Genomic DNA, 15,542 nt, shown 5'->3' with positions numbered 1-15,542 from the left:
AACCTCAGGATTAATCATGTGATTCCACTACAACTCATCCATACTACTAACCCTAGGCCTCATCTCAATACTCCTAGTAATACTCCAATGATGACGAGACATTGTACGAGAAAGCACCTTCCAAGGCCATCACACTCCCACAGTCCAAAAAGGCCTACGATACGGCATAATCCTTTTCATCACATCCGAAGCATTCTTCTTCTTAGGGTTCTTCTGAGCGTTCTTCCACTCGAGCCTGGCCCCAACCCCAGAACTAGGAGGCCAATGACCCCCAACAGGAATTAAACCACTCAACCCGATAGAAGTCCCCCTACTAAACACAGCCATCCTACTAGCCTCAGGCGTTACCGTAACGTGAGCCCATCACAGCATCACAGAAGGAAACCGAAAACATGCCATCCACGCCCTAACCCTAACGATCCTCTTGGGATTCTACTTCACAGCCCTACAAGCAATAGAATACCACGAAGCCCCATTCTCAATCGCCGATAGCGTCTACGGATCTACCTTCTTCGTTGCCACTGGATTCCACGGACTCCACGTAATCATCGGATCCTCCTTCCTGACCGTCTGCCTCTTCCGACTGATCAAGTTCCACTTTACATCAGACCACCACTTCGGATTCGAGGCAGCAGCCTGATACTGACACTTCGTAGACGTCATCTGACTATTCCTCTACATAACCATCTACTGATGAGGATCTTGCTCTTCTAGTATATTAATTACAATTGACTTCCAATCTCTAGAATCTGGTATAAACCCAGAGGAGAGCAATGAACGCACTCATGTTCATATTCGCCCTATCATCAATCCTAAGCGCCGCCCTAACCGCATTAAACTTCTGACTCGCCCAAATAAACCCCGACTCAGAGAAACTCTCACCGTACGAATGTGGATTCGACCCACTTGGATCTGCTCGATTACCATTCTCAGTCCGATTCTTCCTCAGTAGCCATCCTGTTCGTCCTATTCGACCTAGAAATCGCCCTCCTACTCCCCCTGCCATGAGCCGTCCAACTCCAATCCCCCCTAATGACCCTCACCTGAACTGTAGTGATCCTCCTTCTCCTAACACTCGGACTGGCCTACGAGTGAATTCAAGGGGGCCTAGAATGAGCAGAATAACAGAAAGTTAGTCTAACCAAAAAGATAGCTGGTTTCGACCCAGCAGATTACAGCCAACCCTGTAACTTTCTTATGTCGCCCCTACATTTAAGCTTCTACTCAGCCTTCATTTTCAGTGGACTAGGGCTAGCCTTCCACCGAACCCACCTAGTATCCGCCCTACTATGCCTTGAAAGCATAATATTATCGATATTCGTAGGCCTATCAATATGATCCATCGAAAACCAAGTCTCCTCATTCACCATGGTACCAATTCTCATGCTAACCTTCTCAGCGTGTGAGGCGGGCACAGGCCTGGCCATCCTAGTAGCCTCCACCCGCACACATGGCTCCGACCATCTACACAACCTAAACCTCCTGCAATGCTAAAAATCATCCTACCCACAATCATACTTCTTCCAACAGCCCTGCTGTCTCCACCAAAATTTCTATGGACTAACACCACCTTATACAGCCTCCTAATCGCTGCCCTAAGCCTACAGTGATTAATCCCAACCTACTACCCCTACAAATTTTTATCCAACTGAACAGGAATTGACCAAATCTCATCCCCCCTCCTAGTACTATCCTGCTGACTACTCCCACTCATAATCATAGCAAGCCAAAACCACCTGCAACAAGAACCCCTACAACGCAAACGAATCTTTATCTCAACCTTAGTCGCAGTCCAGCCATTCATTCTACTAGCCTTTTCCACCACAGAACTAGCACTATTTTACATCTCATTTGAAGCAACCCTCATTCCCACCCTAATCTTAATCACCCGATGGGGGAACCAACCAGAACGCCTAAGCGCTGGCATCTACCTGCTATTCTACACGCCAGTAAGCTCTCTACCCCTGCTAATCACAATCATACACCTATACGTGAAAATTGGCACCCTGCACCTGCCAACCCTACAACTAACCCACCCAACCCTATCCACCTCATGGACAGGAATACTATCAGGTCTAGCACTGCTCATAGCATTCATAGTAAAAGCCCCACTATACGGCCTACACCTCTGACTGCCAAAAGCCCACGTAGAAGCACCCATCGCAGGCTCAATACTCCTCGCCGCCCTACTACTAAAGCTAGGAGGATACGGAATTATACGAGTCACTCTATTTATGGGCCCACTGTCCAACCTCCTGCACTACCCCTTCCTAACCCTGGCCCTATGAGGCGCCCTAATGACTAGCTCAATCTGCCTACGACAGACAGACCTAAAATCACTAATCGCTTATTCATCCGTTAGCCACATAGGCCTAGTTATCGCCGCAGGAATAATCCAAACCCACTGATCATTCTCAGGGGCAATGATCCTAATAATTTCCCATGGACTAACTTCCTCCATACTATTCTGCCTAGCCAACACAAACTATGAACGTACGCACAGCCGAATTCTACTACTCACACGAGGCCTACAACCTCTCCTACCACTCATAGCTACCTGATGATTGCTGGCCAATCTAACAAACATAGCCTTACCCCCAACAACAAACCTCATAGCAGAGCTAACCATTATAATCACCTTATTCAACTGATCTGCCTTCACGATCATCCTAACAGGAATCGCAACCCTACTAACCGCCTCCTACACCTTATTCATACTACTAATGACCCAACGAGGCTCAATCCCCTCCCACATCACATCTATGCAAAACTCAACCACGCGAGAACACCTGCTCATAACACTCCACATTATCCCAATATTCCTCCTAATCCTCAAACCCGAACTGATCTCCGGAATCCCCTCATGCAAGTATAGTTTAAACCAAACATTAGACTGTGATTCTAAGAATAGAAGTTCAAACCTTCTTACCTGCCGAGGGGAGGGTTTAACCAACAAGAGCTGCTAACTCTTACATCTGAGCCTAAAACCTCAGCCCCCTTACTTTTAAAGGATAACAGCAATCCACTGGTCTTAGGAACCACCCATCTTGGTGCAAATCCAAGTAAAAGTAGTGAACCCCACACTACTAATCAACTCCCTCACACTACTCACGCTGACAATCCTCCTAACCCCAATCATCCTGCCATTTCTATTTAAAAACTTTAAAAACACCCCACAAGCCACCACCCGCGCTGTTAAAACCGCATTCCTAATTAGCCTAGCCCCTACAACCGCATTCATCTACTCGGGAGTAGAATCTGTCACCTGCCACTGGGAGTGAAAATTCATTATAAACTTTAAAATCCCCCTGAGCCTAAAAATAGACCAATACTCAATAACATTTCTTCCAATCGCCCTATTTGTAACATGATCAATCCTACAATTCGCCATATGATACATGGCCTCAGAGCCATACGTAACAAAATTTTTCACCTACCTACTGACATTCCTAGTCGCCATACTCCTCCTAACAACCGCAAACAACATATTCCTCCTATTCGTAGGCTGGGAAGGAGTACGAATCATGTCCTTCCTTCTCATCGGCTGATGACAAGGCCGAGCAGATGCCAACACCGCCGCCCTACGAGCCGTAATCTACAACCGAATCGGAGACATCGGACTGATCCTGAGCATAGCATGACTAGCTTCAACATTCAACACCTGAGAGATCCAACAAGCCGTACACCCCCACCAAACCCCAATCCTCCCCCTCATAGGATTAATCCTCGCAGCCGCAGGAAAATCCGCCCAATTTGGACTCCACCCATGACTGCCCGCAGCAATAGAAGGCCCCACCCCAGTATCAGCCCTACTGCACTCCAGTACCATAGTAGTAGCCGGAATCTTCCTGCTCATCCGCATGCACCCCCTGCTAGCCACCAACCAGACAGCCCTAACTGCCTGCCTATGCCTAGGTGCTCTATCAACCCTATTCGCTGCCACATGCGCCCTAACCCAAAATGACATCAAAAAAATCATTGCTTTCTCAACATCCAGCCAACTAGGACTAATAATAGTCACTATCGGACTAAACCTCCCACAACTAGCCTTCCTACACATCTCAACCCATGCCTTCTTTAAAGCCATACTATTCCTATGCTCAGGGTCTATCATCCACAACCTAAACGGAGAACAAGATATCCGAAAGATAGGAGGCCTACAGAAAATACTCCCAGTCACTACTTCCTGCCTAACCATCGGAAACCTGGCGCTGATAGGAACCCCATTCCTAGCCGGATTCTACTCAAAAGACCTCATCATCGAAAGCTTAAACACATCATACCTAAATACTTGAGCCCTACTCCTAACCCTTATAGCCACAGCATTCACCGCAACCTACAGCATCCGCATAACCATCCTAGTCCAAGCTGGACAAACCCGAATCCCCCCAATAGTATCAATAAACGAAAACAACCCACTAATCACCGCCCCCCTAACCCGACTCGCCCTAGGCAGCATTACAGCAGGAATAATCATTACCTCTTTCATCACACCAACCAAAACCCCCCCAATAACCATACCCCTTATCACCAAAACTGCTGCCATCCTCATAACAATCCTAGGAATCATCCTAGCCCTAGAACTATCGAACATAACACACACCCTCACTCACCCCAAACCAAACCCCCTCATAAACTTCTCCTCTGCATTAGGGTACTTCAACCCCCTAGTACACCGATTCTTCTCCAAAAACCTACTAGAAAAGGGACAAAACATTGCCCTACACTTGATCGACCTCTCAAAAAAATAGGGCCAGAGGGCCTTGCTGAACTACAAGTAGCCGCAAGCAAAGCCGCAACCTCAATACACACAGGGCTAATTAAGGCCTACCTAGGATCCTTCGCCCTCTCCATCCTGGTAATAATCCTAATAACACACAGACTCACTAATGGCCTCTAACATCCGCAAATCCCATCCCCTACTAAAAATAATCAACAACTCCCTAATCGACCTACCTGCCCCCTCCAACATCTCTGCCTGATGAAACTTCGGCTCCCTTCTAGCCATCTGCTTAGCCACACAAATCCTAACAGGCCTGCTACTAGCCATACACTACACCGCAGACACTTCACTCGCCTTCTCCTCAGTAGCTCACACATGCCGAGACGTCCAGTACGGATGGCTCATCCGCAACCTCCACGCCAACGGTGCTTCGCTCTTCTTTATCTGCATCTACTTACACATCGGACGAGGCCTCTACTACGGCTCCTACCTATACAAAGAAACCTGAAACACAGGAGTAATCCTCCTACTCACCCTAATAGCAACTGCCTTCGTAGGGTATGTCCTACCATGAGGACAAATGTCATTCTGAGGGGCCACCGTAATCACCAACCTATTCTCAGCCATCCCGTACATTGGGCAAACTCTAGTAGAATGAGCCTGAGGAGGATTCTCAGTAGACAATCCAACCTTAACCCGATTCTTCGCCATCCACTTCCTACTGCCCTTCCTAATTGCAGGAATCACCCTAGTCCACCTAACCTTCCTACACGAATCAGGCTCAAATAACCCACTAGGAATCGTATCAGACTGCGACAAAATCCCATTCCACCCACACTTCTCCATGAAAGACAGCTTAGGGCTTACCCTAATAATCACCCCTCTAATAGCACTAGCCCTATTTTCACCGAACCTCCTGGTTCTTGGAATCCTAGTTGGGAGTGGTTGGCCACATGAGATGTACAGGATTTTTACCTGTGATTTAGTCTTGACAAGGCTATGTAATTGGTTTACTAACGTCTCATAAGAAAGAAGCATGAGCGGTTAATGCAGTTGGCTTGAAACCCATCCCCAGTGGTGCCAGTGCACTCTCTGCACTCACTGCACTGCATCCCCAGTGGTGCCAGTGCGCTCTCTGGAGTCACAGCACTGCATCCCCAGTGGTGCCAGTGCACTCACTGGACTCACTGCACTGCATCCCCAGTGGTGCCAGTGCACTCTCTGGACTCACTGTAGTGCATCCCCAGTGGTGCCAGTGCTCTCTCTGGACTCACTGTACTGCATCCACAGTGGTGCCAGTGCACACGCTGGACTCACTGCAGTGCATCCCCAGTGGTGCCAGTGCACTCTCTGGACTCACTGCACTGCATCCCCAGTGGTGCCAGTGCACTCTCTGGACTCACTGCAGGGCATCCCCAGTGGTGCCAGTGCACTCTCTGGACTCACTGCAGTGCATCCCCACTGGTGCCAGTGCACTCTCTGGACTCACTGAAGTGCATCCCCATTGGTGCCATTGCACTCTCTGCACTCACTGCACTGCATCCCCAGTGGTGCCAGTGCACTCACTGGATTGACTGCACTGCATCCCCAGTGGTGCCAGTGCGCTCTCCGGAGTCACAGCACTGCATCCCCAGTGGTGCCAGTGCACTCACTGGACACACTGTACTGCATTACAGGTGGTGCCAGTGCACTCTCTGCACTCACTGCACAGCATCCCCAGTGGTGCCAGTGCATTCACTGGACTCACTGGACTGCATCACCAGTGGTGCCAGTGCACTCTCTGGACTCACTGCACTGCATCCCCAGTGGTGCCAGTGCACTCTCTGGACTCACTGCAGTGCATCCCCAGTGGTGCCAGTGCACTCTCTGGACTCACTGCAGTGCATCCCCAGTGGTGCCAGTGCAGTCTCTGGACTCACTGCACTGCATCCCCAGTGGTGCCAGTGCACTCTCTGGACTCACTGCACTGCATCCCCAGTGGTGCCAGTGCACTCTCTGGACTCACTGCAGTGCATCCCCAGTGGTGCCAGTGCAGTCTCTGGACTCACTGCAGTGCATCGCCAGTGGTGCCAGTGCACTCTCTCGAGTCACTGAAGTGCATCCCCAGTGGTGTCAGTACACTCACTGGACTGACTGCACTGCATCCCCAGTGGTGCCAGTGCGCTCTCCGGAGTCACAGCACTGCATCCCCAGTGGTGCCAGTGCACTCTCTGGGCTCACTGTACTGCATCACAGGTGGTGCCAGTGCACTCTCTGGACTCACTACAGTGAATCCGCGGTGGTGCCAGTGCACTCTCTGCACTCACTGCACAGCATCCCCAGTGGTGCCAGTGCACTCACTGGACTCAGTGGACTGCATCCCCAGTGGTGCCAGTGCACTCTCTGGACTCACTGAACTGCATCCCCAGTGGTGCCAGTGCACTCTCTGGACTCACTGCACTGCATCCCCAGTGGTGTCAGTGCACTCTCTGGACTCACTGAAGTGCATCCCCAGTGGTGCCAGTGCACTCTCTGGACTCACTGCAGTGCATCCCCAATGGTGCCAGTGCACTCTCTGGACTCACTGCACTGCATCACCAGTGGTGATGGTACAATCTCTGGACTCACTGTAGTGCATCCCCAGTGGTGCCAGTGCACTCTCTGGACTCACTGCAGTGCATCCCCGGTGGTGCCAGTGCACTCTCTGGACTCACTGCACTGCATTCCCAGTGGTGCCAGTGAAGTCTCTGGACTCACTGCACTGCATCCCCAGTGGTGCCAGTGCAATCTCTGGACTCACTGCAGTTCATCCCCAGTGGTGCCAGTGCACTCTCTGGACTCACTGCAGTGCATCCCCAGTGGTGCCAGTGCACTCTCTGGACTCACTGCACTGCATCCCCAGTGGTGCCAGTGCACTCTCTGGACTCACTGCACTGCATCCCCAGTGGTGCCAGTGCACTCTCTGGACTCACTGCACTGCATCCCCAGTGGTGCCAGTGCACTCTCTGCACTCACTGCACTGCATTCCCGGTGGTGCCAGTGAAGTCTCTGGACTCACTGCACTGCATCCCCAGTGGTGCCAGTGCAATCTCTGGACTCACTGCACTGCATCCCCAGTGGTGCCAGTGCACTCTCTGGACTCACTGCACTGCATCCCCAGTGGTGCCAGTGCACTCTCTGGACTCACTGCAGTGCATCCCCAGTGGTGCCAGTGCACTCTCTGCACTCACTGCACTGCATTCCCGGTGGTGCCAGTGAAGTCTCTGGACTCACTGCACTGCATCCCCAGTGGTGCCAGTGCAATCTCTGGACTCACTGCAGTTCATCCCCAGTGGTGCCAGTGCACTCTCTGGACTCACTGCAGTGCATCCCCAGGGCAAAAGCGGGGATGTGAACATAAGACGAGAAGACCCTGTGGAACTTAAAAATCAACGACCACCGCGAATCCTCAATCAACCCCACTGGGGCCACTACCATCGCAGAGCCTGGTCGATATTTTTCGGTTGGGGCGACCTTGGAGGAGAACAAATCCTCCAAAAACAAGACCATACCTCTTTACCTAGAGCTACCCCTCAAAGTGCTAACAGTGACCAGACCCAATATAATTGATTAATGGACCAAGCTACCCCAGGGATAACAGCGCAATCCCCCTCAAGAGCCCATATCGACAGGGGGGTTTACGACCTCGATGTTGGATCAGGACATCCTAATGGTGCAGCCGCTATTAAGGGTTCGTTTGTTCAACGATTAACAGTCCTACGTGATCTGAGTTCAGACCGGAGCAATCCAGGTCGGTTTCTATCTATGACACACTCTCCCCAGTACGAAAGGACCGGGAAAGTGGGGCCAATACCACAAGCACGCCCCCCCCCTCTAAGCAGTGAAACCAACTAAACCGTGAAGAGGGCCTTCCCCCACCACTTTCAATCCTAGAAAAGGACCAGCTAGAGTGGCAGAGCCCGGCAAGTGCAGAAGGCTTAAGCCCTTTCCCCAGAGGTTCAAATCCTCTCCCTAGCTTCACCCATGATTCAAATAACAACACTAAGCTGCCTCGTTATATCCCTCCTATACATCATCCCAATCCTGATTGCCGTAGCCTTCCTAACCCTAGCAGAACGGAAAATCCTAAGCTACATACAATCCCGCAAAGGCCCTAACGTTGTCGGGCCTTTTGGCCTACTTCAACCATTTGCGGACGGACTGAAACTATTTACCAAAGAGCCCATCCGACCCTCTACCTCTTCCCCACTTCTATTCATTCTGATACCAATACTAGCCCTTGTCCTAGCCCTCACCACTTGAGCACCACTACCACTCCCATTTCCCCTAGCAGATCTAAACCTCGGAGTTCTCTTCCTAATAGCCATGTCAAGCCTAGCCGTCTACTCAGTCCTATGATCAGGCTGAGCCTCGAACTCAAAATACGCACTAATCGGAGCCCTACGGGCAGTAGCACAGACCATTTCATACGAAGTGACACTGGCCATAATCCTGCTATCAATAATCATACTAAGCGGAAGCTACACACTCAGCTCCTTTGCCGTCGCACAGGAGCCTCTATACTTCATTTTCTCCTCATGACCCCTAGCAATAATATGATACGTATCCACCCTAGCAGAGACAAACCGAGCTCCTTTTGACCTCACAGAGGGTGAATCTGAGCTAGTCTCAGGGTTTAACGTTGAATACGCCGCAGGACCCTTCGCCTTATTCTTCCTAGCTGAATATGCGAACATTATGCTAATAAATACACTTACAGCCATCATATTCCTAAACCCAAGCGCCCTAGGGCCACCCACAGAACTATTCCCCGTCATCCTAGCCACAAAAGTCCTCCTACTATCTTCTGGTTTCTTATGGGTCCGAGCTTCATACCCACGATTCCGATATGACCAACTAATGCACCTACTATGAAAAAACTTCCTACCCCTCACACTAGCTCTGTGCCTCTGACACATCAGCATACCTATCTGCTATGCAGGCCTACCTCCTTACATAAGGAAATGTGCCTGAACTACAAAGGGTCACTATGATAAAGTGAACATAGAGGTATAACAGCCCTCTCATTTCCTGTTGACCTTAGAAAAGTAGGAATTGAACCCACACAAGAGAAATCAAAATTCTCCATACTTCCCTTATATTATTTTCTAGTAGAGTCAGCTAATCAAGCTATCGGGCCCATACCCCGAAAATGATGGTTTAACCCCCTCCTCTACTAATGAACCCTTACGCGACCCCAATCATAACCTTCAGCCTCATCTTGGGCACCACAATCACAATTTCCAGCAACCACTGAGTTCTGGCCTGGACAGGACTGGAGATCAACGCACTAGCCATCATTCCCCTAATTGCCAAATCCCACCACCCACGAGCAGTAGAAGCCGCAACGAAATACTTCCTAACCCAAGCAGCTGCTTCCGCCCTGGTCCTATTCTCTAGCATAACCAATGCCTGAGTCACCGGCCAATGAGACATCACACAAATAAACCACCCAACCTCCTGTCTACTACTGACAGCAGCAATCGCTATTAAACTGGGCCTAGTGCCATTTCACTTCTGATTCCCAGAAGTACTACAAGGATCGCCACTAATAACAGCCCTGCTACTCTCGACCCTCATAAAATTCCCCCCACTAACCCTGCTCCTACTAACATCCAAATCCCTCGACCCAGCTCTACTCACCGCCATGGCCCTAGCCTCAACAGCACTAGGAGGCTGAATAGGACTGAACCAAACACAAACACGCAAAATCCTAGCCTTCTCGTCCATCTCCCACTTAGGCTGAATCGCCATCATCCTAGTTTACAGCCCCAAATTGGCCTTACTTACCTTCTACCTATACACAATCATAACATCAGCCGTATTCCTAGCCCTTAACAAAATCAAAGCCCTTAACCTATCCATGATCACAACCTCATGAACAAAAACCCCAGTGCTAAACGCCACCCTAATACTAGTACTTTTATCCCTAGCAGGCCTCCCCCCATTAACAGGCTTTATACCAAAGTGACTTATCATCCAAGAACTAACTAAACAGGAAATAACACCAGCAGCCATGGCAATTGCCATGCTATCACTGCTCAGCCTCTTCTTCTACCTACGCCTCGCATACCACTCAACAATTACCCTTCCCCCCAACTCCTCTAACCACATAAAACAATGATACACTAGCAAAGCCCCAAGCACACCTACTGCGGTCCTTGCCTCACTATCAATCCTCTTACTTCCCCTGTCCCCAATAATACATGCCATTGTCTAGAAACTTAGGATAACACCCCAAACCGAAGGCCTTCAAAGCCTTAAATAAGAGTTAAACCCTCTTAGTTTCTGCACATTAAGACTTACAGAATATTAACCTGTATCTTCTGAATGCAAGTCAGACGCTTTAATTAAGCTAAAGCCTCCCTAGACAGATGGGCTTCGATCCCACAAAACTCTAGTTAACAGCTAAATGCCTAAACCAATTGGCTTCTGCCTACAAAGACCCTGACGCACCCTAGTGCGCATCGATGAGCTTGCAACTCAACATGAATTTCACTACAGAGCCGATAAGAAGAGGAATTAAACCTCTGTAAAAAGGACTACAGCCTAACGCTTCAACACTCAGCCATCTTACCCGTCACCTTCATCAACCGATGACTATTTTCCACTAACCATAAGGATATTGGCACCCTGTACCTCATCTTCGGGGCATGAGCAGGAATAGTCGGCACCGCACTCAGCCTATTAATCCGCGCAGAACTAGGACAACCAGGAACTCTCCTAGGCGACGACCAAATTTACAATGTAATCGTTACCGCTCACGCCTTTGTAATAAGCTTCTTTATAGTCATACCCATCATGATCGGAGGATTCGGCAACTGAGTAGTCCCCCTCATAATCGGTGCCCCCGACATAGCATTCCCGCGAATAAACAACATAAGCTTTTGACTCCTCCCCCCATCATTCCTCCTCCTACTAGCCTCATCCACTGTAGAAGCTGGCGCCGGCACAGGCTGAACTGTCTACCCTCCCCTAGCAGGTGACCTTGCCCACGCCGGAGCTTCAGTAGACCTGGCTATCTTCTCACTCCACTTAGCCGGTATCTCCTCCATCCTTGGGGCCATCAACTTTATCACCACAGCCATCAACATAAAACCCCCCGCACTCTCACAATACCAAACCCCACTATTTGTCTGATCCGTACTAATTACCGCCATCCTACTCCTTCTATCACTCCCCGTACTCGCCGCCGGTATTACAATATTACTAACTGATCGAAACCTAAACACCACATTCTTCGACCCCGCTGGAGGAGGAGACCCAATCCTGTACCAACACCTATTCTGATTCTTCGGACACCCAGAAGTCTATATTCTGATCCTACCGGGGTTCGGAATCATCTCACACGTAGTCACGTACTACTCAGGCAAAAAGGAGCCCTTCGGCTACATGGGAATAGTCTGAGCCATACTATCCATCGGCTTCCTAGGATTCATCGTCTGAGCTCACCACATGTTTACAGTAGGAATAGACGTTGATACCCGAGCCTACTTTACATCAGCCACTATAATCATTGCCATCCCTACCGGAATCAAAGTATTTAGCTGACTAGCCACCCTGCACGGAGGAACAATCAAATGAGACCCCCCCCAATACTATGAGCTCTAGGATTTATCTTCCTATTTACCATCGGAGGATTAACAGGAATCGTTCTTGCAAACTCTTCCCTAGACATCGCCCTGCACGACACGTACTACGTAGTTGCCCACTTCCACTACGTCCTATCCATAGGCGCCGTCTTTGCCATTCTAGCAGGATTTACTCACTGATTCCCACTACTCACTGGGTTTACCCTACACCAAACATGAGCAAAAGCCCACTTCGGGGTAATATTTACAGGAGTAAACCTAACGTTCTTCCCCCAGCACTTCCTAGGCCTAGCATCCCCAGTGGTGCCAGTGCACTCTCTGGAGTCACAGCACTGCATCCCCAGTGGTGCCAGTGCACTCTCTGGACTCACTGCAGTGCATCCCCAGTGGTGCCAGTGCACTCTCTGGACTCACTGAAGTGCATCCCCAGTGGTGCCAGTGCACTCTCTGGACTCACTGAAGTACATTCTCAGTGGTGCCAGTGCACTCTCTGGACTCACTACAGTGCATCCCCAGTGGTGCCAGTACATTCACTGGACTCACTGCACTGCATCCCCATTGGTGCCAGTGCACTCTCTGGACTCACTGCACTGCATCACAGGTGGTGCCAGTGCACTCTCTGGACTCACTGCACTGCATCCCCAGTGGTGCCAGTGCACTCTCTGGACTCACTGCACTGCATCCCCAGTGGTTCCAGCGCACTCTCTGGACTCACTGCACTGCATCCCCAGTGGTGCCAGTGCACTCTCTGGACTCACTGCACTGCATCCCCAGTGGTGCCTGTGCGCTCTCTGGAGTCACAGCACTGCATCCCCAGTGGTGCCAGTGCACTCTCTGGACTCACTTCAGTGCATCCCCAGTGGTGCCAGTACACTCTCTGGACTCACTGCACTGCATCCCCAGTGGTGCCAGTGCACTCTCTGGACTCACTGAACTGCATCCCCAGTGGTGCCAGTGCACTCTCTGGACTCACTGCACTGCATCCCCAGTGCTGCCAGTGCACTCTCTGGACTCACTGCACTGCATCCCCACTGGTGCCAGTGTACTCTCTGGACTCACTGCAGTGCATCCCCAGTGGTGCCAGTGCACTCTCTGGACTCACTGCACTGCATCCCCAGTGGTGTCAGTGCACTCTCTGGACTCACTGAAGTGCATCCCCAGTTGTGCCAGTGCACTCTCTGGACTCACTGCAGTGCATCCCCACTGGTGCCAGTGCACTCTCTGGGCTCACTGCACTGCTTCCCCAGTGGTGCCAGTGCACTCTCTGGACTCACTGCACTGCATCCCCAGTGGTGCCTGTGCGCTCTCTGGAGTCACAGCACTGCATCCCCAGTGGTGCCAGTGCACTCTCTGGACTCACTGAAGTGCATTCTCAGTGGTGCCAGTGCACTCTCTGGACTCACTGCACTGCATCCCCAGTGGTGCCAGTGCACTCTCTGGACTCACTGAACTGCATCCCCAGTGGTGCCAGTGCACTCTCTGGACTCACTGCACTGCATCCCCAGTGCTGCCAGTGCACTCTCTGGACTCACTGCACTGCATCCCCACTGGTGCCAGTGTACTCTCTGGACTCACTGCAGTGCATCCCCAGTGGTGCCAGTGCACTCTCTGGACTCACTGCACTGCATCCCCAGTGGTGTCAGTGCACTCTCTGGACTCACTGAAGTGCATCCCCAGTTGTGCCAGTGCACTCTCTGGACTCAATGCACTGCATCCCCAGTGGTGCCAGTGCACTCTCTGGACTCACTGCACTGCATCCCCAGTGGTGCCAGTGCAATCTCTGGACTCACTGAAGTGCATCCCCAGTGGTGCCAGTGCACTCTCTGGACTCACTGCACTGCATCCCCAGTGGTGCCAGTGCACTCTCTGGACTCACTGACCTGCATCCCCAGTGGTGCCAGTGCACTCTCTGGACTCACTGCAGTGCATTCCCAGTGGTGCCAGTGCACTCTTTGGACTCACTGCACTGCAGCCCCATTGGTGCCAGTGCACTCTCTGGACTCACTGCACTGCATCACAGGTGGTGCCAGTGCACTCTCTGGACTCACTGCACTGCATCCCCAGTGGTGCCAGTGCACTCTCTGGACTCACTGCACTGCATCCCCAGTGGTGCCAGTGCACTCTCTGCACTCACTTCTCTGCATTCCCAGTGGTGCCAGTGAAGTCTCTGGACTCACTGCACTGCATCCACAGTGGTGCCAGTGCAATCTCTGGACTCACTGCAGTGCATCACCAGTGGTGCCAGTGCACTCTCTGGACTCACTGCACTGCATCCCCAGTGGTGCCAGTGCACTCTCTGGACTCACTGCAGTGCATCCCCAGTGGTGCCAGTGCACTCTCTGGACTCACTGCACTGCATCCCCAGTGGTGCAAGTGCACTCTCTCGAGTCACTGCACTACATCCCCAGTGGTACCAGTGCACTCACTGGACTCACTGTACTGCATCATCTGTGGTGCCAGTGCACTCTCTGGACTCACTGCAATGCATCCCCAGTGGTGCCAGTGCACTCTCTGGACTCACTGCACTGCATCCCCAGTGGTGCCAGTGCACTCTCTGGACTCACTGCAGTGCATCACCAGTGGTGCCAGTGCAGTCTCTGGACTCACTGCAGTGCATCGCCAGTGGTGCCAGTGCACTCTCTGGACTCACTGCACTGCATCCCCAGTGGTGCCAGTGCACTCTGTGGACTCACTGCACTGCATCCCCAGTGGTGCCAGTGCACTCTCTGGACTCACTGCACTGCATCCCCAGTGGTGCCAGTGCAGTCTCTGGAGTAACTGCAGTGCATCCCCAGTGGTGCCAGTGCACTCTCTGGACTCCCAGCACCGCATCCCCAGTGGTGCCAGTGCACTCTCTAGACTCACTGCACTGCATCCCCAGTGGTGCCAGTGCACTCTCTGGACTCACTGCACTGCATCCCCAGTGGTGCCAGTGCACTCTCTGGACTCACTGCACTGCATCCCCAGTGGTGCCAGTGCAGTCTCTGGAGTAACTGCAGTGCATCCCCACTGGTGCCAAAGCACTCTCTGGACTCCCGGCACCGCATCCCCAGTGGTGCCAGTGCACTCTCTGGACTCACAGCACTGCATCCCCAGTGGTGCCAGTGCACTCTCTGGACTCACTGAAGTGCATTCTCAGTGGTGCCAGTGCACTCTCTGGACTCACTGCAGTGCATCCCCAGTGGTGCCAGTACACTCACTGGGCTCAC

At 51.5% G+C, this 15,542-nt stretch overlaps 1 long non-coding RNA gene across 1 annotated transcript in view; it reads right to left on the bottom strand.

Moving 5' to 3' along the window:
• Positions 1 to 28: 28 nt before the first annotated feature.
• The window catches only part of LOC308193025, a 471,820-nt gene continuing 456,306 nt past the window's right edge, over positions 29 to 15,542 (bottom strand). Inside the window, exon 2 of the long non-coding RNA XR_013949321.1 lies at positions 29 to 5,636. This is a non-coding gene — a long non-coding RNA (uncharacterized lncRNA). The remainder of the gene's footprint in view (positions 5,637 to 15,542) is intronic.

This window comes from Anser brachyrhynchus (assembly GCF_964034855.1).
Source record: "Anser brachyrhynchus genome assembly, chromosome: 3".
NCBI classification, from domain to species: Eukaryota; Metazoa; Chordata; class Aves; order Anseriformes; family Anatidae; genus Anser; species Anser brachyrhynchus.
This window is presented reverse-complemented; position numbering and strand designations above follow the sequence as displayed.